This window comes from Gopherus evgoodei, chromosome 9 (genome assembly GCF_007399415.2).
Source record: "Gopherus evgoodei ecotype Sinaloan lineage chromosome 9, rGopEvg1_v1.p, whole genome shotgun sequence".
NCBI lineage: Eukaryota > Metazoa > Chordata > Testudines > Testudinidae > Gopherus > Gopherus evgoodei.
In genome coordinates this window covers 89,690,614-89,715,292 of record NC_044330.1, presented here as the reverse complement: position 1 = coordinate 89,715,292, position 24,679 = coordinate 89,690,614, and the positions used below count along the sequence as shown (strand labels likewise).

At 43.3% G+C, this 24,679-nt stretch overlaps 1 protein-coding gene across 2 annotated transcripts in view; it reads right to left on the bottom strand.

Annotated features, from left to right (window-relative positions):
• TRPC5 (transient receptor potential cation channel subfamily C member 5) overlaps nt 1-24,679 on the bottom strand; it is a 139,297-nt gene that overhangs the window by 44,075 nt on the left and 70,543 nt on the right. The window lies entirely within an intron of this gene.

The following is a 24,679-nucleotide window of genomic DNA, read 5'->3' as shown; positions in this document are numbered from 1 at the left end:
TTTTTTCTAACCACCAGTCCTATGAACAGCCTTAGGATTCAAAACTCAAGCCAAGTTCTTTGTGGCTTGTGCATCAGCATCAATAATAAATATTCTGCAACCAGATGCTGCCGTCAATTACATCTGGGCAAGCCTATTGCTTTCAGAATATTTCCATTCAGAAACTTTTCGGAACAGAATGTATATTAAGGGCCCTATCCTCATACCCAATCCAAGCTCATTGCAGGATAGAGGCAGAAGTGCTTGCTTTTTGCCTTGTGATTTTTTTCATCCCCCTTGATGGAGTTATCCTTAAATTCATAGTTAATCGAAAATATTCCTGTGGGACTTTTCACTCACACTCTACCAGTTCTGCATTCAAGTTAACATGGAAAACCCATGACCTTAGTTCTAACCATGTCATTTCACTAAGGACTTGTCTATACCAGGAGGATGTTGTTTTTTATTGTTATAGTTATACTGGTATTGTTAAACCAGCAAAACCCTCCTAGTATTGACACAGTTAGATTGGTATAAAAGTGCTATATCATTATTGAGTTTTTACTGGAATAGTTTATTAGTTAAAAAAAAAATCACACCCCCCACCAACATGGCTAGACCTGTAAAACATTTAAGAGTAGACCAGGCCTCTGAGACTGATTAGAAAATAGATTCAGTGTGGTGAGTAATCTGAAGATGACAGTATTATTTGTTATTCAATGAGGCTCTCTGGAGAAGTGAGCTTTGGTGTTTTATAGTGTTATTAATCCCCAAGTCACATGGACATTTAGGAAACAGTTATGTGCTCTTTTAGTCATTTCCAAAAAATGTATCTTATACCCAAACCTGTTCATGGGTCCTACTGTTGCACATCAGATGAGTTCAGATTTGACATGGCAAAGTTACTTTCATAATAAAGGACTGTTGTGAAATATCCTGAAGAGATGCATTTTTCAGTTGTTGGAGAAGTACCATATGGGGAAAGGCTCCCTTTTCACCTGACCAGGGATGTGAACCCTGGACCCTCAGATTAGAAGTCTGACGTGCTATCAACTGAGCTAGCCAGGCTCATTTTCACATCCCTGGTCAGGTGAAAAGGGAGCCTTTCCCCATATGGTACTTCTCCAACAACTGAAAAATGCATCTCTTCAGGATATTTCACAACAGTCTTTTAATAAAATGAGCCTGGCTAGCTCAGTTGATAGCCCGTCAGACTTCTAATCTGAGGGTCCAGGGTTCACATCCCTGGTCAGGTGAAAAGGGAGCCTTTCCCCATATGGTACTTTCATAATAAAGATTCCCATGCATACCCAGACCTTTTAACTATCCATTCACCACTAAAACTGCACAACAAGACTTAGCTCTTACTGGGTGCTTTTCAGCCATGGTCTCAAGCAGTATCATTCCCATTTTAGAGAGGAATAAACTGAGACCAGACAAAAAGAAAACAGACTTGTCCAACATCACACACACCAAGACAATAGCAGAGCCAGCACTAAAACCTAGGTTCCCTGCCTACAAAGAGAGTGGGCAGGCACTTGAGAAAAGCTTATATTCTCTCCTGAGTATTTGAACTATAAGCTGAAGGATTGCTGGCATCCAAAAGCCAGTATTCTCATCAATGCACTGGTGAAGGGGGCTGGTGGGAAATCCTTCCTCAGGAGCTCTCTCAGCACCTAAAGACAGATCTGGGAGGAGTCAAATGGTGATTTACTGTTCAAAAGGGGAAAAAATAGGAAATTGACCAATTTATAAATGCAAGATAATCCCTTCCTCTTCTGCTATAGCTTTTTAACTGTAGTTCACATTGAAAACCCACAGCAAGGGAAGTAATCAGCCAATGATTGATTACAGAGGCAAACTAACATGTGACAAAAGTCAGACAGAAATCTTTAGGAGGGACTTAATGCCATTACTTTTTGTACATATTGACTTGGATTTTGTTCACCTATCTTAGGCTCTGTAACAGATTCCCTATATAAGAGATGGCTAAATTTGCAGGAGCAGGTAATTCAAATGGATGGGTTGACCTGCCTGAGTTCTAAGAATAAAAGCCTCAGAAGGAACAGCAGGTGTCTGTGGTGCAGGACATTTATTTGAGAGAAACAGATTGACACAGGAGGATACAGGAAAGGAAAATCAGACCAAACACATTTGCTTTAATTTGACTTTTAACACCCCCTAGTCACTGGTATGGTGATGACCTAAGGAAAACTGCAGGGTGCTGTTTCCCAGGACCACTCGAAAATGCTATTATAATATACCAAGATTATAGAAAAGAAAAAATCTACATCAAAACAACAGAAATCATTAATTTCCTTTTCCTTTTTTAATCTATGATTTCAGAGGAGTCTAAATCACTAGTTGTCCTTAAAAGCCAATCGAACAAAAGACATGGAAGAGTACCTTGCCATATTTTTCACATTAAGGGCTCAGACAAGGGTTCTGACTGGATGTTTTCTACAGTAACTTCCATAGTAAAGAGAAGTATGTTTCCTAAGAAAGATCAGTAGTGACTTTTCTTATGTGGGAGGGGAAGTATCTTATAAAATATTTCTTCTCTTTATTCCATATAATAAAAAGCAGAAAGGGGAGAAGTTTATTTCCCCACTCCTCACACCGAATCAAACCCAGAGCCAGTAGAGCAGTGGTTTTCAACTTATTACGCATTGTGGGCTGCATATGTGACCCACAATGTGTTACCTGGGCAGCAGAGGCCGAGTGGGAGGGCAGAGACAGCCTGGACCGTGACCCTCGACCCAGGGCCCCTGCCACATGGCTGCCCCAGACCCCCACCACATGGGGTGGGCTGGTTGCCCCAGTCCCAGACCCCGAAGCTCACAGGGCCGGACTGCTTCCAGGAGCACACGGGGTCAGCCAGGAACCCTGGAGCTCATGGGGCACCCTGCCAGTCCCAACCCTGAACTCCTGCCTCGTGGGGTGAGCCAGCATCCCCAACCTCGACCCCGCCATGCTAGGCGGCAGGGCAGCCAAGCTGGACCCCTCCATACCGGGCATCCGGGAACCTGAAATTGAACCAGCACCTGGGTAGGCCTTTTGCACACAGCTGAGCTGGGCTGCAGCTATGTGTGCAGCTAATTGGGCTATGTGCGGCCTGCAGGCAGTGGGTTGAGAACCATTGCACTAGAGAAATCAAAATGTTTTTGCTTCTTCTGTTGCTTGTGCAACTTCCAGGCATCTTAAAAGCTTTCTCCCCTCCTGCCAGCTTAAAGGCTCGTTTTTAAAATGTGCTCTGCTTTCCTTGTATCTGATGTCAGTTCTACAAAGAGAAGAGGATTCACATATCATGCAAGGGATCTTTTCAAGATCAGCTCAGAAAAAAGGAGTGGCAATAAAAATGCCATTAAATCTTCCAATCAAGCCCAGCCCTGCCTGACTAAAATTGCTCCAAAGGAAATTTAACAGTAACAAAAACTTCTCCAAAATGGTAGAAATCATTGAAAGCCCTCTGATTTTCATACCAGGGCTGAGCACCTACTGAGTTAACCTTTTACCGTCCCCAAATTCGAAAATATAGCACAATATTTATCGCTGATTTTAAAATATTATTCCAGTGGCTTTAAATCTCAAGCAAGGTAAGGACCACAGGGGAAGATGCAGAAACTTCAGCAGCTATCTTTTTTCTAGTGACCAGCAGATCAAGGGTTAGGGGAGCAACAGAGACTGAACCTATGATGGAATAAAGTTGTGTTTCAGTGGAATGTCCACTGTTTTCAGGGCTGGCTGGGGACACTATGGGCCATTCATTCCTGTAAAAGATGATTATGGTGCCAGGCACTAAAATAAATGAATAAATAATAAAAAGCTCAACTCTAGTGCTTTTATATATGAAGTAGTCCAAAGCTGCATACTTACACTTCGCACTTATGGAGTTTGTTTCATCCATAGATCTCAAAGCACTTTATAGAGAGAGCAACATTTTATCATGTCCATTTTACAAATGGACAGAACTGAGAAACCCAGAGAGATGGTGACTTGCCCCAAATCACACACACTAAGCCAGTGTCAGAGCCAGCCACTAAAACCTAGCTTCCATGAGTCCAAGTTCATTGCCGCAACTGCTGTATACAAAAATATAGTTTCCTTATCTCCATCTTGCCTTTATGTAAAGCAAAGTTACCAGTGTTTTCTGGCAAAACTTTCTTCAGTTCCCTTATGTTCTCAGTCACAAACATTACTTTCATTCTATTCTATAATCCTTCTTCATTTGCCATTGATAGAACTAATGCATGTGACTATCACATTTATTATTTCTCATGAACATACCAGATGCGACAGGTTTTGTTATCAACTAACGCTGTTGCACTGTGAAAAATGAGAGATCTGGAGTATAAAAAAATTGTGTATGTTCCCAGTTTTATAATACTGTTTCTGACACAATAACTTCCTGCATCAATGGCTGGTTTATTATTCTAGGCACTTTTTTAAAAAATGATGAGAATATGATGCCCAAACAATATATCTTTTCAATCAATAACAGTCAAGATATCTAGTATTTATCTCTAGAGATACGGGGTTCAGGGAGTCTCCAATCTTCTCTTCATTTTCTGGGAGAATTGTCAAGACAAGACATCTCTGTTACCACCCTGAAGACATGACAGATAATCCTGTGACAGTTGCTTCAGTGAAAAGGAATGTTCTTCAAGGTGCTTTTAAGAGTGTACTCTGCTTATATATGAATATAAGTGTACAATGGTATTGAGTAGAGCTGGCTGAAACTCGGGATTTCTGGTTCATGGGAAATGTCACTATTTGGAAATGTAGTTTCGTTCCAGGCTCTCAGGGCTACCAACTTAGGAGCTGGGCAGCATAGGGACCCAGCTCTGCTTTCACTCTAACTGGCTGGTCCTGGCTTGGAGCAGTCCACCTTGGGTCTCCAGCAGCCCACAAGAAAATGAGGCAGGCTTCCATCTGTGCCTGTGATTCATCAAAAGTGCATCAGACCAGAGATGTTCCTACAAAACATTCTGAGTGTGACAAATTGGGCATTTCCTCTCTATTATTGAGGTTGTGTTAGTTGTTGGCTTGAATTGTCCCCTCTGTATCACAATCAGTGGAAATGGATTCAGAGGGCTCATGTTCCCTGGAGGAGCTATTGTTGAGGAGAACACCAGGAAAACAAGAAATGCAGGAGTTAGGCTGGAAGTAACTCAGCCATGTGAACAGAACAGTGCACAGGGTTTAATGAAGTTCCACTTGTTCAACTGTACTGCACCCAGCTTCACTCTTTGCTAATGAAACATGGTGGCAGCATCTGAGCAGTGAGTTCTCTGAAGTGCAGCAGCTGGCAGCTTGAGCCATGGCTCTTGATCTGACGCCACCCATAGCCCTGGGTTTGCAACACCAAACCTAGTCCAGCAATGGGCCCAGTGGAAAGAAGAGTTTAAGCTGTTCCCAGACCCGGCCACAGGGGAGGATGACAACAGCAGGAGAGTAACCTGTCCTGAATCAGGGAGTCACTCAAGTTCTCCGTGGGGAATATGGCCATACAAGCCATGGATCTGATCAGGGTGCAGCATCAGAATTTTATAGCTGCTGTTTGAGAAGCAAAAGGAAGTCCCCTGGACTATGGAGACCATTTTAAAAGCCTATGGGGATGTTTCAAAGTTGACAGGTGCCTTGAAGAAAAACTGCAACTGGAAGTAGACCCCACAGTGGAATTTATCATGAAGGAAAATTCCAGTGGCAATATGTAATCCAATATGCAAGGAGCTAGAAAATCTGAGATTATAGGTGTCTCATAGCACTGGCAGAGGCTTGTACAGCCTGGGTAGGCATCATGGTGTGGTGTAGAAGCCATCAGGAAAATTACGCAGCTGCCTAGACCCAAAGTCAGTGAAAAGCCACTATCCATAATTGATGACATTTTGCCAGAACTCTCTGGAGCCAGAATCCTTACGATCTGTGATATGAAGAACTGGTTTTGGCATATATGCCGGAATAAAGAGTCTAGTATGCTGACAACCTTTGCAACACCATTTGGTCTCTACAGATGGCTGTGCATGCTGAGGGACATAGGAGGTGTTCCAGAGAAGACTCACTCAATTGCTGACAGGACCGACTGGTGTGAAAATATTTACAGATGGTATCCTCGCGGTAGGCAAAAGAAGTAATGATACTGATGCCAAAGGAGACCATGACAGAGAAGTATAAGCTCATCTTCAGCAATGCAGTGACAAGAACATAAAACTCAACTCAGAAAAACCGTGACTTGTGAGATGACATATATTGGACATCTGCTCACAGCAGAGGGACTGATAGCAGAGCCCAAGAAGATCAAAGTAGTTATAGACATGCCAGCTCAGGTGGATGGGAAAGGGGTACTGTGCTTCATAGCAGTGATATATTTTCTGTCCAAATTCTGTCCACACACCTGGCTGCAGTACCACAACCTGTGCATTAACTCAGAATGTTGACTGGGAACGTCCCCAGCATCAAGCATTTGACATGCTGATGCAAATGATATTGGATAACCCTGTGTTGAAGTACTATTAGCCAGAAGAGCTACTGGCACTCCAGTTTGATGCATCAGAGAAAGGAGTAGGTGCAGCTCTTTTGCAGGAGCAGCCGGTCGCTTATGCCAGCAGACTCCTGTCAGAGTGGTAGGATAGCTGTGGTACCTGGAGTGAAGCAATTCCATCAGCACACCTGTGTCCACCCAGTAATAGTACAAGCAGGGGTATCAAACAGACCAGCACAGACACTGACAGAACAAAAGACCAAAATCTGCTACCAATGAGGGGTGACCTGTTGCAGCCAGAGGGATGGAGACATCAGTGAGAGGAGATGGCTAATGATGTGAGAAAGCAGGCACTAGAGTATGACAAGTCAGCCAAGGATTTACCAGACTTGGAGACAGGCACTCTGAAAGGATATGGCCATTACAGATACATGGAGTGGACTAAAGAAGTGGTGAGAGCTGCAGTGGCACCCAGGTCATAAAAGGTGACTCCACAAGAGGGACACATGATCCGAAGGAACAGGAGACACCAGCCATCAGACGCAAACCCAGAGACACAGAAATTATCACAGAATGGAGAGGGAGAGAACTCTTCAGAGGCTGACCCCATGAAAAGGGAGGACTCCAGAGAGAGAGTTTGCATGCTAGACTCGCAGATAGCGTTTCCCCAACAGGCAACCACAATGGGAGTGACCTATCTCAAAGCCTGGATAACCAGTTGAGTCTGTGGTAAAGATAAGACTCCAACTTTGCTATGTACCAGCACCTCAGGCCAAAGTGGGGATGTGAGCATCAATTATTTGTTTTGAATGTTTATATTACAATGTCTGTAAAATTGGGAAGATGTATCATGATCAGTGGAACTGGAGTCAGAGGGCCAATGTTCTCTGGAAGGACTTCTATTGAGGACACCAGAAAAACAGAACACAGGGAGTTAGGCTGGAGGCAACTCAAGCACAAGGACAGAGCAGGGCACAGGGTTTCATTGTTCAACTTAACCTGCATTCAGGGCTGCACAGAGGATTCAGGGGGCCTGCGGCAAAGCAATTTCTGGGGCCCCTTCCATAAAAAAAGTTGCAATACTATAGAATACTATATTCTTATGGGGGCAAATTGCCCCACTTGCCCCCCGCCCCCCTGGCCAGCCCTGCCTGCATTCAGGTTCACTCTTTGCTAATTAAACACCCTGGTGTGAAAAGTCCTTTAGAAGGGGATCCTGAGTGAGAAAATTTAAGCAAGGAGATGCTCCCCTATCATTCTATTAGACCTTTTCTGCTACAGAAGAGGATGGAGCTCAGCTGGTGGTAGCAGTGATGAGAAATATATTTAGGACGAATTTCCTAGTGTAGACAAAACCAGTGTGTAATATCACTTCTCTGGGCCAAAGTTTTCTGATGTGTAAAAGAGAGATGAAAATATTCATCTACTGCACAAGAGGGGTTGGAGGTTTAATTAATAACTGGAAGCCATATTGATGGCAAAAACTACACACGTGCAAAATATTTTGGTTGTTTCTTCCTGCTCTGTGTCCTGCCAGGCTTCTTTTTATACCATTTGGCTTATAGTTGTATGGTGCTATTACGGAATTTTATTTTCTGTATTCATCACATTCATTGTCACCTGTTTCTCTACTAAGGGGAAACATTTTAAAGGGAGCATCTGCTAGATGGATTATATTTTTATGCCTAATCTTTACATTTTAGGTCATCAATACTATGCTCAAATATTTTCAATGTTGTGTGTCTCTAATACAGACATCAGATACACAGATTCTATTCCTTTCCCCCAACATTCAGGAGGTAATCCCTTATCTCTCACAATCACATGTAATTTAGGATTAGATCACTGATGGGTTAAGATGTGAGTGCTTCAAGAAGCAACTGAAATAGCTCTGAAGACTTCATTTTGTATGGGCATGACATTGCTTGGAGTTTTTTTAGATTATCATCAGAGCTGCAAACTGTCTATTCCATTTTGAGTTTATTGGCGGTACTTTCTTGTTTTTGATGTGTAATGCTCTACATTGATGACTAAGCAAGAATTTATAACAGTCGAGCCCAGTATTATTAAGCAGGCCCAAGCTCTGTTGTCAGTTCTACTGGGGTTGCACCAATAGAACTGAGAGCAAAATCTGATGCAGAGTTCAAAAAATTAACCTCTGTTCCTTGTCTACCACTCCTAATTTTGTTAGATTAGCCCTTATTTGCAATGTGGTATGCTACAGTAATAGTCCAAAACATCACAGTTTAACAGCAGTGATACTGTAGCGTTTGAGGCCACTCCTCTAAAATATAATGCTATAATCTTTCTAAGAAAGTTACTTTTGCTTTTAGAAGACTGATTCTGATAAATACAGTGGGCCAAATTTTGCCATCAGTTATGCTCATGCAAATTCATTGTCTTCAGTGCAGTTGCAGAAATGTAAATTTAATTCAGTGCTTTATGGGCTGTAAATTTCCCATGAACTCAATTCTAGCATGCCAGTAAGTGCAGAAAAATGCAACAGCTATTGTGTTCCCAGCAACCGTTCACATGGTGCTCAGCGTGTATTTCACAGGTCATTGTTTGCCCAGTGCAGGCACTCCCTTGCTCCTCTGCACTGTCTACACACCCCACAAGTCACAACAGTGGGAGAGAAGTCTCTTCAAGGCCATGACTCCTCTGTCCTGTGCAGGGTGTGGGCAGGCAAAGGTGGGAATGGACAGAGGGTATGTCTACATCTACAATTTTGCAGCGCTGGTTGTTACAGCTGTATTAGTACAGCTGTATAGGGCCAGCGCTGCAGAGTGGCCACACTTACAGCAACCAGCGCTGCAAGTGGTGTTAGATGTGGCCACACTGCAGCGCTGTTGGGCGGCTTCAAGGGGGGTTCGGGGAACGCGAGAGCAAACCACGGGGAAGCAGGTCTCCTTCCCCGGGTTGCTCCAGTGTTCCCCGAACCCCCCTGCAAGCAGATCTCCTTCCCCGCGGTTTGCTCTCGCGTTCCCCGAACCCCCCTGCAAGCAGGTCTCCTTCCCCGCGGTTTGCTATCGCGTTCCCCGAACCCCCCTGCAAACTGCGGGGAAGGAGACCTGCTTGCAGGGGGGTTCGGGGAACGCGAGAGCAAACCGCGGGGAAGGAGACCTGCTTCCCCGCGGTTTGCTCTCGCGTTCCCCGAACCCCCCTGCAAACCGCGGGGAAGGAGACCCGCTTGGGGGGGGATTCGGAGAACACCGGAGCAAACCGCGGGGAAGGAGACCGGCTTGATTACCAGAGAGGTATCCTCAGGTATGCTGGGATACCTGCTTATTCCACGGAGGTCAAGAAAAGCGCTGGTAAGTGTCTACACTTGATTACCAGCGCTGGATCACCAGCGCTGATCCTCTACACCCAAGACAAAACGGGAGTACGGCCAGCGCTGCAAACAGGGAGTTGCAGCGCTGGTGATGCCCTGCAGATGTGTACACCTCCTAAGTTGCAGCGCTGTAACCCCCTCACCAGCGCTGCAACTTTGTGATGTAGACAAGCCCAGAGACTTGGCTCCCCCCTCCATCTCTCGAGGTCCTAGCAGCAGGGCTGAGTCTGTGCAGGGGAGGGGGAGTACATCTCCCATTATTGTCAGTGGCAGTTCTACATGTGGAACAAAGGGGAAATGTGGCCCGTAGTCTTTAAACCTCATAGGTAGAATAGGTCTGCTTTATTTCCTAACATTTTGGATATATATAAAAGTCCTGTATTGTGATATCAAATATCAATCCTATCACAGGCCTGGGACTGCCAGTTGGTCCAAACTCTAAACTGAGGCCATGGCTACACTCACACTTTACAGGGCTGCAACTTTCGCACTCAGGGGTATGAAAAAACACCCCCCTGAGTGCTGCAAGATACAGCGCTGTAAAGCGTCAGTGTAATCAGGGCAGCAGCGCTGGGAGCGCGGCTCCCATCACTGCACACTACACCTGTAAGGGATGTGGTTTACATGCAGCGCTGGGAGAGCTGTCTCCCAGAGCTGCCGCTCCGACTATACTCACACGTCAAAGCGCTGCCGCGGCAGCGCTCCCACAGCGCTGCCAAGACAGCGCTTTGAAATTCCAAATGTAGCCATACCCCTAGTTCAAGTCCACCAAATGGCACCAACCTTAACGCAAGCCCAGGGCCACATATAATCCTAGCTTGGATCCACCAACTGGCCCAAACACTATCCTTAGCCCAGGGCCACCTATGAAACCTAAGCCTACCCCAGGGTTGCCTACTGGCCCCAACCCTAACCCTAGTTAGGGAAACCTACATAGCCCAACTCTAACCCTAGCTTGGGGCCACCTACTGGCTCTAACCCTAACCCTACCTCAGGTCCATCTAGGTAGCCCCAATCCTACCCCTATCCTGAGGCCACCCAGTAACCCAAATCCTAATGCTAGCTCAGGTCCACCTACTAGCCCTAACACGAACCCCATCCCAAGGCCACACAATAATCCAACCCTAATAGTAGCTCTACTCCTACCCCTACTCTGAGGCAACTGATCAACCCCAACCCTAATCTTAGCGTAGATCAACCAATTCGTACCAACCCTAATCCCAAAGTGGTTGTATTATTTTCAATAGTAAGTAAAATTGTTTCAGTGGGGACTTGGTATCTTTTTAGCAATAAAGTATTTCTTCTTCATCTTTTAGCAAATAAAGCATTCATTAACTCCTACTGGTGCAGGTTAAAAGTGAGTTTGTGGTTCCACATGAAATAAATTAGGTTATTTCCACTTAGTCTTCAGAGATAGGATTGTGTGTTAGGAACTACTACACATAAGACCCAACTGGAATCTATGGAAGTGGTGCAGAGACAGCCAAAGGCAGCATTTGCCACATATTGCACCGCCATTTAATACAGGCAGCTTTTCAGTGAGAGGATCATAGGGCTCTCACAGTGACATGTATCCAGCAACAAATAAGTCACGAGTGATGTAAATACTGGCAGAAGGCAAGACTCTGAAGAAATATTGAAGAGCTTGGTCCAGTTCCCATTAAAGTCAAAGGCTTCCACTGGGTTCAATGGGAGTTGGATTGGTCCCTAAATCCCCAGATAAGAGAAGTGTTTGATATACTGCATATTGCAGGACAAAGCTTGCAGGTTCTTTGCATGCAGACAGGGAGAATGAAAATAGGCCTTAATTTAGCAAAGCAGTTAATCGGGTGCTTAAATATATCCTTATTCAGGAAAGCATGTAAGAATGTGCTTAGTTTTAAGCATGTGGTTAAATCCTATTGTTGCCAGTGGGCTTTAAGCACATGCTTAAGTGGTTTGCAAATAGGGATGATGAACTGGCGTCACAGACACTAATCTACCAAATTTCTCTGGGTCAGTCTATGCAAGAATTCAGAATTAGTGCATGGAGCAATGCAGACTTCTCAAACGCTGGTTTTCAGCATTTGTTTTAGTAGATATTAGAATACAGTAGATAAATAGTTATTCTGGGAAAGATTTCAGCAAACATTCAGGTGTATAGGTCCATTACAGAAGTTAAGAAGGCCTAATACGTTGAGATTAATACTCTCAATTTACAAATGCAGCTCATTGCAATCCAAACTGGCTCTGAACATGACACACATAGGAGCCAGTCAATTAATTCACAGCAAACTGACTGATCTCCAACAACTGAGGGAAACATCAGGTGCATTTTATGGACATATCAGAGATACTCAGGTTAAAAGTCACGTAAAGTCAAATACTGAAGTCTCTTCTCAGTCCTTATGCAAGCAGAGCTCCCATTGTTACAGGTCTCAGAAATAGGTATTGTGAGCTTTCTCAGAACGTAGTGGATAGGGATGGGCATGCTGATTTTTAAATAAAGATCTTTTCTCCCAAGAGTATTTCCAGCATTTAAATTAAAATGTATTAACAAAAATCCAGGGTTTTAAAGGTGACTGGCAAAGATTTCATTATAGATTAGGCCTGTGTCCTTTTTTGTTTCTTTGTTACTAATAAAAAAGCCTGAAAATGTTTTTCTTCTGCAATTTTGTGTTTGTTTCTCTGTCTGTTTGTTTGTTTTGGGGGTTCCTTTTTAAACCTTAGAAATATCAAATCTGGTCTTCCCTGGATTTGCTGGAGAACTTCTGGGAGGTCCCAGGGATGTCTATTGTGAGTTCCACACCTTAATAGCCTGGGTGATGATGTTGAATCTTTGAGAAAGACTACCTTCTTACAAAATATTAAATAGTCATTGGAATTAAATAGGTGTTTAAAAAAACCCAGCAAAACCCAAAATGCTTGAAGCAGTTTGGATAAAAGTCTTTTCCCCTCTCACTTGCTCAACTTTCACTCTTTTGGCTTCTTTGGTGTCATCATTTCACTAGTTCTCCAGTAGTATGGTCTTCCAGCCTATACAAGATGTGCATTTCAAAATGAAAAAGGAGCCAAAAAAAACCCTTAAAGAACTACCAATATCTTTACATCCTTTCTTATACATCATGAAGAAGAAAAATGGGGCCCAAGTCCAGTTTTCTTTTCTTTGCAGATTGCATTTAAGCAGTCTGAATAAAAATCTTTTACAGTTAATCAGGTTTCACTTGGTACTTACAGTGTTATCCTACTAGTTCTCCAGCCATCACAGAGTCCTCCAGACCTGAATTTCTAATTTAAATAAACAAACAGAAAAAACCTTTCTATTAAAAAGCCCCTTTCAAGACTTCTTTTTACTTAATAAAAAAAAGTCTGACTTTGGTGTGTGTGTAGCACGTCCCCTTTAAGAAGTCATTTGTTAGATTCATAACCAAACAAACATGTTTACAATACAAGAGACATTGATAAATCACTGGAAAGAAAACAGTTAGGTAGAATGATGTCAATCCAAGCCCTAATCTTCTCACTGAGGGTACTACTGGCAATAAATCATAAAATATCATGTTAATTCATATACTGCATCTGCAAGGTTGGAGTCTGGGGCTGTGGACCAGATGTCTGGTTAATTGAAAACAAACAATTTATACCCCAATAGGAACCCAGCATATTTACTTTTTTCTTCTACCATGAAAGAGTATTTTCCAGGAATGGTGTTATTTTCTTCAGCTTTCTAATGGTGAAAATACATGGGGGAAGGAGAGAATGGATCTGTGCACTGTGAACACCTCTCACCTTGCTGGGAAGCCCTAGCCTATCACTCAGTTGCAGAATAAATCACTGTTATACAATGAGAAATACACATGCTCTGCAGCAGTAGGCTTGCTAAACCATCAGGGTCGGTGGCAAAACAGTGAGAACACAGCAACTGCAGTCACATTATAAATGCCATTCTGAACAAGATCCCAATCTGGGAGGACTATAGTGAGTCAGCTTATCCATCACACTTACTCTCACTTTCCCAGAATGAAGAACTATGAAATTATCATGTTTCCAATCATGACATATCCAAATGGCTTATTTTGATGATGCATCTATTGAAGACATAATAGACATTGAGAGTGAAATCCTTAGTCCAGTGGTTCCCAAACTTTAACAACCTGTGAACCCTTTTCAATAGAATCTCAAGTCTCGTGAACCCCTTCCTAAAAATGAATATTTCCAGGAATTTTCTCCTTTACCTGAGTATAAATTATAAAAGCAGTGATCTTGGAAATATAAAATTTGTTTTTATGACATGCTTATTACACACTATTTATGATTAAGTATTATTGTTTATCATTACAGTATTTTTATTAAACTATGAAAAGGGTAACACTCTTCCAAGATCTCACTTTCATAGCCTGTGTCACTTTGAATAAGCCTGTTATGAGACAAGGCTCCTATGTTTCATCAAGGAGTATCAGGTGTGAAACAGCATGAAGGTATTTAAGAAGCCAATTCAAGGAGTTCCTCCTACACAACATTCAGGTCTTCAGCAGTCGAGGCAAACAACGTACATTATAACAAAGCTTAAGTTTGTTCTTCATGATAATTTAAAAAACAATATTAGATGTCTATTTAATTTTAAAAACAGCAAAAAATATCCACCCCCCTTTCCATTTCATATAAGGAGTCTTGAAGTTTAAATCTCCTCAGTGTGATAGATACACTTGCTTTGATCGGCTTAGGTCTTGGAAGTCCAGGGGCTCCAGGCTGCTGGCTGCATGCTGCCCAGGGTCTCTAGGGCCATCTCTGTCCGCCATTACAGAATTTTTTCCTGAGAATCCCCTGTAACATTTCATGATCCCCCAGGGGTTCACAAACCCCAGTTTGGGAACCACTGCCTTAGTCTGTTGTCTGTGAGCTTCACACCACATTCTGATGAGCTCGAGAAAAGTTGAAACCTACTCCAATCGGATCACTAATAGCACCATTTCCACCACCAACAGGGGGCTCTGTATAAAGACTTTTCCCCATGGATATTAATATCTTTGGGTATCTCACAAACTGGAGTGTGAATGATATATCCTTCAATGCTAACATCAGGGTAACTGGAAAGACTGTTTGTGAGTGGGTGCTGTAGACCTTCAAACAAGAGAAGACTGATGAATTTGTTTCTAAGATACACAATATATCACTTCTTTCCCGCATTCCATATTTCTCTGTTGTCTTTGGAAAGCAAAATCAATCATGTCCAGTGCCATAGCTTGTGCTTCCAAAGCCCCTCCTGTCATCAGCAGAAAGATTGATGCAATCTATGGAGCTAAAGGAAATGGTGTATCCCCTTAATCATTAAAGTATGGTCTTGAGTTCGTGACAATTTCCTTTTACTTTCAATATTCCTTCCCTTCTTTCTGTCCAAGATGTCATTCAGACCAGAGACTAGGGGCAAGAAAATATTAATGAAAAATTATTCTTACCTTTGTTGCCTGATACATGTTACCACTAGTCAAAAAGAATCCTGACAGTGTTATTCATCCATTACTAGATAGTAGCATTACCAAAAATAATGCAGCAAAAATAGAAGTGTTCAATATATATTTCTCTTCTGTTTCTGAGGATGGTGAAATACTTTCACTCCAACAATAACTAAGGATGATGATCCTCTGAGCCATGCAGTCCCTTGAAAAGCCAGTTTTAAATGTCTTGCCTTTAAAAAGCACACTAGAAATAGTCAGCTTTGCGTTATTATACATCTAGGCAATGTTGCATTAAAACAGACAAAACCACTGGAAAATATCTCTGCACCTGACTATCAGCAAAAAAATGTCCTTGGCTCTCCCTCAAGAAAACTGAATGGGTTTAGAAATAGATATAAACAGTGTACAGTTGATTGGCTTTTATTTTCACATACTCCACACCCCATCCTTCATGAGCCTGTGATATTTTTATAAGCAAACTGAAGTGCCCTTAGAAATTCTCCAGGTTTACTCAAACTCTCTTGGGGATGGTGCACATCTAATTTGACACACTCAAGACATGGCTGAGCACTATACAGCATGGCTGGAATGATTGTCCATACACTCAAGTAATATATCTCTAGACTCACTTGTCTACATAAATGTTTTGGGGAAACAGTAACTGAACTCCTTATCTTAGGAAACAACTTTTAAGGCTGTGTCCTAAAGTGACAGTGGTAAAAAATAAATTAAAAAACTCAACAAAACCCATCTGATTCCTTCAGATCTCCTATCAATGATTTAAAGAGTAAAGTGAGTAATAGCAATTGACGGTAAGCCTGCCATGAGGGAATTGCATACAGTCCTTTGATCTCTCAGTGAAAGTGTTAAGCCATCCAGCAGCAGATAAAATGCCATTTTCTCTCAGTACGGTAAAAATGGTTTGTGGGGAATTTAAATGGGTCTGACTCTCCCTGGCCTTGCATCTTGTGGAATCATTTATACACACACATGAAGTGGGCCTGGCTCTCCGCTGTGTCATCCTCGCATAGTCAACTTCACCTGTCAGTAAAACACAGACACAAAGCACTACCAGTTTAAATCTCCTCAGTGTGATAGATACACTTGCTTTGATAGGCTTAGGTCTTGGAAGTCCAGGGGCTCCAGACTGCTGGCTGCATGCTGCCCAGGGTCTCTAGGGCCATCTCTGTCCGCCATTACGGAATTTTTTCCTGAGAACCCCCTGTAACATTTCATGATCCCCCAGGGGTTCACAAACCCCAGTTTGGGAACCACTGCCTTAGTCTGTTGTCTGTGAGCTTCACACCACATTCTGATGAGCTCGAGAAAAGTTGAAACCTACTCCAATCGGATCACTAATAGCACACTGAGGAGATTTAAACTTCAAGACTCCTTATTAAATGGAAAGGGGGGTGGATATTTTGTATGCTGATGTTTTGCCCACATTGATTTAGTGCAAATGCAAAGGATTTCACAGGGTGGAAGGCAATTCATAATCAGGCAAAATGGTGCATAACGGCACCATTCTGGCTTAGCGGCATTTTATGCTCATTTTGCATGGCGTAAATGACTCCTCAAGAGGCAAGGCAGTGGAGAATCTAGTCCTTTAGATTTGATTCCCAGCTGCCACTTTACACTTCTCTGTCAGTGCCTTAAAGTGGGCAAAAATTATATTCTCAATCTACCTCCGATCCCTTTTCACGGCTAGAGCAGTGGAAATGAGAATCAGACCTGTTGTCTTTATAACTGATTGTGTTTTTAAGTAACTGTCGAGGAAGCCTTTCCCAGACCTGAGGAAGAGCTTTGTGTAAGCTGGAAAACTTGTCTCTTTCATCTTGTCCAATACAAGTTAGTACCTCACCTACCTTGTCTCTCTAAGGAAGCCTAGAGTTTTAGAGAAGTGACTTTTCCCCCTTCTCCTCTCAGTATAAATTCCATTGATTTTATAGAGCTTAATTCTTTGGGAAATTGATCTGAGAAACATAGATACAAAAACACCAGAGCTAACCAACACATTCATACTGTGCCAAAGCAGCCTTAATTTTTTTTGCACACCATGAAGGAATGTCGTGCAACAATTAGATGCCTTCTGTCTTCTAAATAAATGATCACGTTTGCTTGGTTATTTTGAAATTCCTGGCATGCAACCCTTCCACCCATAGGATTGTTTCCATTGCCAGGAAGATTGAGAAGGACACTGAGCATTGCTTAGTGGATTTGAACATTTATAAACAAGAGATATGCTACGAAAACCACCTCAGGAAGGGCACATTCTAATCTCTCTTATCATAACTGATTCTTCTCCTCCTGTGTAAAAAAGTAATTACCTTCCAGGATGCACATTAGCTTATCCAAAAATAAACATAAACAGCTATACATTTTATTTTTTCCCACTTTTTGCCCCCAAAAGGAAAGTGCTCTTACTCAGAAGCTACATATTTGTCAATTTATAAAATATTTGCAAATGTAACTTTCTGGCCAAATCAAATGTAGGGCTGTATACGCTGTGGGACTGAAATGACCCATTTTTCTGCCATTGTGAAGATAAAGCAAATATCAGTGTGAGAGACACAACAGAGTCTTAAGGAAGAAGAGTGCTAGCAGATAACAATGTTTCTAGTTCCTTTCTTGCCTGCAGTGATTTCATGTTATATACACCAACTCCTGCCACAGGATGCAAGGACTCAGACAGAGGCATAGGAATGCAATTTTCAGGTAGGGAGACTGGTGACAAGGCCAATGAGATGCATATTAGAGCATCCCTCAGAGAAGAATGCATTGCACTGATTCAGGTAAGTGCTAGCTAAGCCACTGGGACAGGTTCCTCCAACTCACTTGGTAGAGTTGTAACCCATGGTGGACAGCAAAGGTCTTGTGTCAAGTCTTGAAGTAGGTGGTGCCAAAAATACTTCCCCTGAATTATCAGGATGTTGTGAGGCTTACTTCATTAGCGCCTGCAAAGTGCACTGGCTCCTTAAAATGACTGTCAGCTCTTTGGGGAAAGGACTGTCATTATCCAGTCCCTAGCACAACGGAGCCCTGGCCTGATTGGCCTCTAGGTACTGTTGCAATATAAACATTAAATAAGAACAACGGTGATAGAGGAATGCAAAGTATTGTTCTGATTGCCCATGTATATTGCCAAGTAGCGAATCCGAACAAACGAAATTAAGTTACGTCAAGATACTATACATGTAAAGATATGTAAACAGAGATTCTCAATAGGTGAGACAGGGTAATAAGTCCAGTGAAACAGTTAACTTATGATGCACCTGGGGTGACTAGTGAGGAGCCAATACATTTAGCACACAGATTTGTGGAAGCTAAAGTGGGCTATCTAAGGCCCTTTGGAGGGGACGAGTGAGTTGGTATAGTAGGGAATATGATTTGTTGGGATGACAAATTCTCAGCTAGGAGAAAGATGTAAGCAGAGTCAGGATGGGCTCTGCCCTGACATCTGGTGGTGAACTGTGGGGAGTGTGGAAGAGAATTTCAGGTATTTGCATTGGTACACCCACCCCGCCTGGCGTGGCCCACAGCAGCCTGGTATAGTTGTTTTGACAACTCTGGGATCCACAGTTTCTTTGTTGTTGGGGCGGGAGGAGTGGTGTGTTGTCGCCCTGGTTGTGTGGATGAGGAACTGTGGGACTGCTTTGTAACAGAGATGTCTCACCATCAGGTGGGTGGCACTTGCTAGACAAGGGACATGGGTGCCAAAACCCAGTGAATTGAGAGAGGTTGGGGACTGGTGTGTGTACCTGACGGTATGGGTTCCCTTTTGAGGGCCTGGAACACCAGTTGCATATCCTCCTCTGTCCACTGTTGAAGAGCAGAGCTAATTTTGAATCCATTAGGAGTCCATCTAGAGGCTGCTGAGCTGAATTCATGTTGGGCCAATGGTGCACCAGCACCTGGGCTTCTCTACTACAAGCTGAAAGAGCTAAGCTTACTGAGCTGAGATCACTGAGTGCTGTGTTAACTAGTGGGGGAGCCTGAAGATCTATCACTAAGCAGCTGGCAGAGTGGAGCAGTTTGCAGCACGCTGGAGCAGCCTATGGAACAGAGAGCGGAGCGGTTTGCAGGAGCGGCTCACAGGTGGGCTGGAGGAGTGGCACAGCTGGTGGAGTGGAGCTGGTCATGGTGAAGGCTGCAGCAGAACTCCACAGAGTGGTGGAGCAGTTTGCAGCATGTTGGAGCAGCCCATGGAACAGTGAGTGGAGCGGAACGGTTTGCGTGGGCGGCTGGAGTGGCTCACGGGTCGACTGGAGGAGCAGCACAGCTGGTGGAGTGGAGTGGAGCTCGTCGTGGTGAAGGCTGAAGCAGAACTCCACGGAGAGGTGGAGCAGTTGGCCCCTGGTCCATGTAAGGTGCCCCTTAACACCCTGTGTACGCCCCACCCCATTTCCACCCAGGCTGGGGGGTGGGGGAAGAAACTCTGCAGATAAACTTTTGAACTCTGGGGTGGCACTGACCAGAAACAGAGACTTTTGGGTTGTTGGACTTTGGACTTAAGATCCTAAGGGGGAAAGGACATTGCCAAACTTACTTGGAGATGGGTTTTTTGCTTATGGTTTGTGTTATAATTCTGTTTGTGGTGTTTCTCCAACGTGATGCCACATTGTTTCCCTCCTTTATTAAAAGGATTTTGCTACACTCGGACTCCCCCTGTGCTTGCGAGTGGGGAAGCATTGCCTCCTAGAGGCGCCCAGGGGGGTGGTATGTAAGTGTCCCAGGTCACTGGGTGGGGGCTTGTGCCGGTTTTGCATTGCGTTATTGAAACGGAACCCCTGGATACTGAACCTGGCCCTTGTTGTTGCCAACTCAGAGGGGCAGAAGGGTTACATTTTGGGGGGCAGAAGGGTTACAGATATGGGGCCAAATTTTCAGTTGACTGCCTTACCTGAGCTCACAAATTTTGAACCACTATTAAAGGTAAAGGAAGCCACTGAAATTGACAGCTGAGAAGCAAGGGGTGATTGCACTGTGGAAGCCTGCAGTGCCAGATTGCTACTGATCAGTGGGAAATCATTTTGGAGTTGGAATATCCATAACATGGGCCTCTGTCATGCAAGTGTGCGGGGTCATTAATCATCTCCTGCTACACAGGCCGGTGATGCTTGGCAATGCACAGGACATAGTGGCTGGATTTGCAGCAATGGGGTTCCCGTACTGCTATCAGGTAATAGCACATATATCCCTGTTTGGGCTCCAGCCGAAGTTAACACATTAAAAAAAGGTGCAAAAATTATGGGATACAGATGGCATTATGGGTGGAGAAAGTTGCATGAGGGAAACTTGACCTCCTTCTCTCTTGTGTGTCCCCTACAGCGCATTACAAAATTCCCCAAAAAGGCATTACAAAATTCCACCACAGGGCAGTGCATGGCACACTGGGATACCCACCCATGATGCACTGCACTTTGTGTTGACACAAGCACCCCTGGTGAGGATACACAGAGCTGATGCAAGCAGTCAAGTATGCATATGCTGAAGTGATATATTAATTGTGGCAGCTTTATTCAGAAGTAACCTGCACTGACTAAAGTTTGTAGGCATGGCCTGCGACTGCCACATCATTTATCGTTAGCATAATATTTGCTGCCAATGGACAGAAAGCTTCCATGACTCAGGGCCAGGCAGTAAGTTCACACATGGAATAGCATAGTATGGCTACTGGGTAAGGCACTGAATGGAAGCATTCCTATCTGCAATGAGTCTTCATTGGGGCTTCTCTATCAATCATAAATAATGATCTGTCCCTGTGTCAATACATGTCTAGAGCTTGCTATGTTTTTGCTGGTCTAAGCAAGGAGGGATTGAGAGATATTTAAACACAGAAGCCTGTTATAGACAGGGGTCCATGCTTGCGTACAAGACGCTCGCTGACTTTGGAGCCAGTGAGGCAAGGTAGCACCATTTTATGCTCCTACTCAGTAGGAAAAGTCTATTTCTAAAAACAAGTGCTCTCTCCTTCCTCTCTGTCCCTCTGGAAAGTGCTTTTAGTCCAATCTTTTTCAATTAAGATAAAAGGCGTTTCCCCATGTCTGTCACCAAATGTCCCTATTTACAGTTTTCACGTGTTGGCAAGGATGTTTATATTTTGCCTGATGATTTGTTTTTATTATCATTATTATGATAAGAAAATTGCGCAACAATTAGAAACATGCAGTGGTGGGCTGTTTTGCAAACAGCAGGGAGCTGTGGGGGTAGATCAGGGTTGTTTCCCTTTGGAAGCACATTCATTCTGGCCCTATGCAGCCAGACATTGCAAACGGAAACTGCACTGATTTAAAATGACAGTTCAGTGCTTATGTTCCATTTGACGTCATTTACACACTGGAATTGACATACACATGCCAGTGAAACATACGGAGTTACACAGCCAGTCAAACCTGACCAAAAAAAGAGGCAGAAAAATGTCAAAAAACAATTAAAAGAATTACAGCTTTACCAAGTGTCAATACAGCACAGCCCCCCATTGCAAATAATGGCTTGTACTTAATCCAGATCCATGCTGTTTCACTAACAAAACACAAGGCCCAGTCACTTTACAGACTCCTGCTTGAGCACTTCTGAAGAGCAGTGGCAGGATAAATGCATGTCCTGAAACACCTGGAGTCTGTAGTGATCGAAGGCAGCGGTTCTCAACCAGGAGTACCCAGAAGACTTCCAGGGGTCATCAACTTATCTATATATTTGCCTAGTTTTATAATAGGCTATATAAAAAACACTAGCAAAGTCAGTACAAACTAAAATGTCATACAGACAAACTCAGAAAGCCAGCAATTTGTCAGTAACAGTGTGCTATGACACTTTTGTATCTTTGTGTGATTTTGTAAGCAAGTAGTTTTTAAGTGAGGGACCCTTGCGGTACACAAGACAAATCAGACTCCTGAAAGGAGTACAGTCATCTGGAAAGGTTGAGAACCTTTCTGATCTAAGGTATGGTTCTTAGCTCAGAAAAGTGTGTGTGCAGGCATGCTGCCAAGCACCATTCAGGTAAAAATAAGGCCCAGTCCTATAAGGTGACATGCAGTCTACACTCTCATTGAGGTCCATTGGGGAAGTAGAAGGTGCCCTATGCTTTGAAGGCTTACTCCCCAAAATCCTAGTGGGACTACTGAACATAAGGAACAACTGTCGTGGTCTAATCAGTGCACTTATTTATACTGTAGTTACATAACAACCTACCCATGTCACTTTACACAATTTACGATCCCCACTGTAATTATTTTTAAGGGTGCCACCAGCTGGAGTGTTTGTGGGAATGCCCCGATTTTGACAAGGCCGTTCTAATTTCTCCGCTGCTTCACTCACAAAAATATGAAAATAAATCGAGTAAAATATTTTTTTCTCTTCCCAGTTCCAGTCACAACTTCCAACAGAAAAGCTATTCCAATTGAAGGATCTGGCTGCCTATCTGCTCTGTCTTAGTGTTTTGTATAGCGTCCATTGCAATAGTAGCTAAGCATGTAGGGGAAACATTTCAAAAATCCCTAACTGACTAAGGAACCTAAGTCCCATTGGCTTTGAGGCTTCTAAGTCACATAAGTTCTTTTGAAAGTTTTATCTGTAGTATCTAAGGTGATCTGGGCAGGAGTGACCAGCTGCTCCAGTGTCCCAGAACACATTTCGGTAGGGAACTCCAAAGCAGCAGCAGCTGGAATTCATTTAACAGTTGGGTAGCTACAGCCTATGAGATGTGCCCTTAATAAATAACACCTAAATGTAGTGTGAGTCACTCCTAAAAGCTGTCACTGTGCCAGTCGAGTGCTTGGCTTTCAGTATGTCAAAGCTTCTCAGTCTACAGCAGTAATATCATGATGATGCTGACGTCTGTGATGTAACAGCGATGCGTCGTGATGAAAAGATGCCACATTAAATGTTAATGATGCTCCAGTACCACACTGAAAAACCTCACAATGTGACATGACGTAATTGTCTAGTGGGACTATGACCTTATTTAACTTATTCAGTGAAAGCCTGGCCTGACGGAAGTCACAGGAAATTTGCCACTGAGTTGAACATAGCCAGGATTTCATCCATTGTGTCACCTGGCTCCACTTAAATGATTCCCAAACTCCATCAGTGTGAGCAAAATCACCAATCCATATGAAGAATAACTGGCACGGCGGTATCTCACTCTTAGTCCAACCTACAGCTTATCGGTGTAGCAATCTGTTATCATGTGCTAGATATGGCCAAACTTGAGGGTCTAGCTTTGCTCTTTGCTTCTGGGGCTATGTGCTCTGCAGAGATAGCAGGTCATGCGTAGAAGATGGGAAAGATGCATCTTCCACCACTCTGCAATTTTCCCTCTGGTAATGTGGAGCTGACTTTGTGGGCTATGGAATGTGTCATATTGAGCTCTCTTCATCCAGGACAATGGCCTAACGCAGGGTCATGAGTGGAGGGAGGACAGTAAAAAAATAGGGTGATTAGATAGGCTCTGAAGGGGTTTGTTATTGAAGTGGATGGGTGAGATTCCGTGGCCTGCATTGTGCAGGAGGTCAGACTAGATGATCACAATGGTCCCTTCTGACCTTAAAGTCTATGAAGCTTCAAGGAGGCTTTAGAAAACCCTCCACGCTCCCAGGTGGAAAACAAATGTGATGGATAAGTAAAATAAATTAAACTCCTTAACCAGGTTAACTAGATCTTTCCCTTTCCAACCCAGGGATGTCACAGGCAAATGGCAAGTGATATATAATCTACTGAGTTCTGTCCTTTGTTTGGGAACAGAAGGAAAATCCAGAGTCAACTAATGAAATCATGTCCATGGAACTAATGAAACCATGCATTTTACTAGAGTTAGATTCATAGCCCTTGTCTATTGAATGGTACTGAAGTGTCTGTGGATTTACCGGGCTTTTGGATGGCTCTCTCTCATGTTTTAGCAGAAGCATTTCTTCCTTTTTTCTGGCACTAAAGGGAGTAGTTTCTATTTCTGGGAAATTTTTCTGAGTCCCTAGAACTTGGATGAAGCAGAGCCAAAGAATCAAACTGGGGTTTTTCAGGTGTGAAGCAATATTTGTATGGCTCTGTAGACAAATGTCCTGTACCCAAATGTGAGAAATATGAGTTTAAACTAGTATTTGCTTAGTAGCAACTGTGATCATTAAGGTTGCAAATTGTCCACCATTACCCTCGTTAACAACATGCCCATAACTTTAATTGTGCAGTCACATGGGTTTGTGCATTTAGTATGTATGTAACAGGAATTTGGATATTGTAGGCCACACTTGAGTTGGTGGAATAGGGGCCAATAAGATGCCTCCAAAAATACTATTATGCATCTCCTTTTGTCAAGGCCTTTTTCTTTCCTCTTCCAAATTTTTCCCCTTCTTCCTACCAGCAGTAGTGAAATGAGGGAGCCCATCTATAGCTCTCAGCTTTGAACACTGTTTCCAAATGCATTCGCAACCAGAATGCCCACCAAGGGCACAGAGT